Raw genomic sequence first — 3,678 nt, forward strand, 5'->3', positions numbered from 1 at the left:
GCGTGAAAAATTAGCATTACTCATCGCCATCCCATAATTCCAATGCTACTAGACTACAATTTTATTGTTTGCTGCTTATTATTGCTCGCGCGAAGCCCTTTTTTTCTTTTACTATTTACAATTTATTTTGTTCGTTATTGTCTCCCACAAATAGTTCTGAAATCTGCAAATAATAAAATTAATTTTAATGTTTGTACTTATAAAAACCAAACAAAAAATTATCAGTGATTCATAAATTTATTTTTCTTTTGAAATAATTCAATAACAACAAAATTATGGCCAATTACTAACAAATATTGGTAGGTTTTTTTAAAAATAAAATAAAAACTTCATAATATATGTGTAATTTTACCAACTTGAAAACTATAGTATACATTTTGTTACAATATTAATTAAATGATTATGGCATGTTTGGATGCAAATAAAAATAAATTCTACTTTCTACGGTGTTCAGGAGTTTTATTGATATTTGTAATTTTTTAAAAACAAATCATATTTTATCAAACTTTTTCTAATTTTATTTCAAAAAGTCAAACCATCTAAATATTTTTTTCAACTTTATTTTGTCTTTGAATTGGTGCAGTAAATTATAGTTGAATTTATATTTCAAAAAATTGAACACCCAAACGTACCATAAATTCACATTTTCTTATCACGTATCATCTTAAGCTTTTAAGCCTCTTTTGATTTGCGGAATGAATATTTTATTGAAAAAATGATAATATTATTGAGAATAAAATATAGTAAAATGGAATGGTTATTCATACTACTTAGTTCGGTGACAACATATAAGCTTTAATTAAAATCAAATCAAATTACTTAAAAAAAAAAAAAGAGGCCCCTATCGATTCTTTCTATTTCCCCCTTCTGAACATGACTCAAAGCAAGATGCAGTAAAGCTTTTCTATTTTCTCGAGCCCTTCCGTTTCATTCCTTCACCAGCCATGGTCGATAGAGAGAGAGAAAGAGAAATGAAAGAGTGGATGAGAGCGTGAGAGAGGGATGTGTTAGTGCTGATAGGAATGGAGGGTATCTTGGAGATTTTGTGTGATTGAAGTTTGCTGAGAACACTGGGTTGTGCGCGTTGAATAATTTATGGAGAACAAGCCAGATATATTTTGGGCTTTCTCTGATCTCTGTCATTGACTCCACAATGAGATTTTTGCCTCCGGCCTCGCCTCATCTGGTGCAATCTCTCTCCGTAGGAACCGAAGGGGAACTGGGGAAGGGGAATGGTTTGAACAAAGAAGAAGAAGAAGGGTAGGGAAAGAAGTGCGTGCAATGGTGCAAGTAGTAGAAGAAAAAGAACAGAGGTTATAGGAGAGAGAATATCAAGTTTTATGACATAATAATATATGGGGATGCTATTGTGTTACTCAATGCATTGAGTAGCATTGAAGTGTTTCTAATGTTTAAGGAACGTACGAAGAAGCTGTTGTAGGAGAGTTTTTATGATTTTTTTTTTTTGACATTTTCCTTATATTTATGGAATAGAAATGGCTAAGGTATTTACTGTAAATGCTATAAGGTGAGTATAAGGTTTTAGTATAAATAACATATCTTGGGTTTGAAATAAGAAATGGCAGAGGCTCGAGGGAAAGTTCAGGCATTGATATTGTGCCTCATTAAAAATAGCCCAACAAGCGTAGAAAAAAAGAAGAAGAAGCCCATCAAACTTCTTTTTCCACCACATTTCTATTATTCAACTTACCTTTATAGTCTTTTATAGAAAGTTCATGGGGTAATTACATTTTTTTCATGAACTATCGGTCATTGTTAATATACTATTATGAACTGACGCTCTCACTAGAAAATAGCATTTAACTATCATTTACATACCAAAATCTCAATTCTATTAGGGAATCTCATTAAATCGAACGAAATATTATATTTTTAGACGTTAATTTTTGTTTAAAGACATAAATAATATCAAATGGTTATTTAATAAAAAAATATTAAACTTATATATATATATATATATATATATATATATATATATATATATATATATATAAAATGGGAAAATAGAGGGGGTAGTTGTTGATGGCAGTCATCCCCTTAGGGAAAAGGGGTTGATTGCGAGCCACCTCGAACTTGGGGTTGGTCCGCGCCACCCCTGGAATACATCTAGGATGGCTCGTAGGCCACCCCATAGGCGGAGGATGGGGCTCGGCCACCCATCCTCCCCTAAGGGGGTGGCTGCCACCAGCAACCACCTCCTTTATTTTCCCCACAATTTTTGTTTTAATTGTTTAATTTTAAGGTATTATATATGTAATTTTGATTATAAAGTTTGGGTATTTAAGTATTTTAACGAAGTTGACTTACAGAATGGGAGCTTTGGTATGTAAATGGTAGTTCAATACTCTATTCCGGTGATGGCATCAGTTCATGGCGGCATATTAACTATGGCCGGTAGTTAATGGGGGAGAAAAATAATTACCCCAAAGTTCATTGATAAAAAAGAGAGGAAGAACTAAGGACGTAAATAAATCAATTAATTCGACAACCTGCTTGGTTTAGCTCGATCCGAAATGGAGCTCGATTTTGTAGAAACCCGCTCGATTAGTAAGTGATATATACCCGACTTGCTCGAGAAAACTCGATAAGGGTTCGCGAGCTCAGCTCGTTTAAAGCTCGACCGAATCGCTCACCAAGCTCGTTAGTCCGACTCGTTAGCTTGTTCATATCTTACATATATATTAGTAAAAATAGTAAATACAGTATAATATATATATATATATATATATATATATATATATATATAGTATTACATATTAATTATTATACTTTGATAGCAATATTTAGCATGTTAAATTAGTGTATTAAGTTATTAATAGTTAGTATATAACAATATAACAATATTAAATAGTTAGCATATAAGTATATGTATATATAAATACATATATCGCATCACACATGGTTAATAATAGTTATATATTATACTTATATTATAGTTACTTAGTTATATAGAATATATTAGACTTATTATTTGTTCACATTATACATATACCATAATTTACACTCTCTAGTTATACATAATAACATATTGTTAATTTGTTACTTATAAACTATAATTATGTACTATATTTTATAATATGTTTTATATAGTTACATATTATATATTTATGTTATTAATAAATGCATAGATGTTGTTTATAAACTAATGCTTGAATTTTGCTTTGATCACTCATTGAGAAATTTAATAGTCTACTTTAAATTCTAATTGAGCTGAGCTTGTCAAGTAACCCGGTTCGGCTCGAATGTCATTTTCAACAAACTCAAGCTTGAGCTCGCCCGAGTTTTAAACGAGCCAAGCTTGAACATGCAATTTATAGCTCAGCTCGAATTCGAACTCGACTATTTAGGCTCGACTCGTAAACGAGCCAGTTTTAAAATTTTTAAACTCGACTCGATTACATCCCTAGGAAGAACACTTGAGGCTTGTTTTCGGGGCAGGCCACACCTAGCATGAACCCGGTGGAAAATTTTAGGCTCAAGCTCATCGGGCCTAAATGTGTGTGCAAGTCCGTCAAAATGAGGACAGGCCCTGTCGCGCCCTCCCGGCCCATGACTACAGGCCAGGTCAAAATGAGGAGGGAGAACTGGAAAAAGAACCATCCCAGGGTTTTCAACGGAAAATCTTTCCGGGGACGGATTTTTTTTCTTCCCTCTCCT

This window comes from Alnus glutinosa, chromosome 4 (genome assembly GCF_958979055.1).
Source record: "Alnus glutinosa chromosome 4, dhAlnGlut1.1, whole genome shotgun sequence".
NCBI lineage: Eukaryota > Viridiplantae > Streptophyta > Magnoliopsida > Fagales > Betulaceae > Alnus > Alnus glutinosa.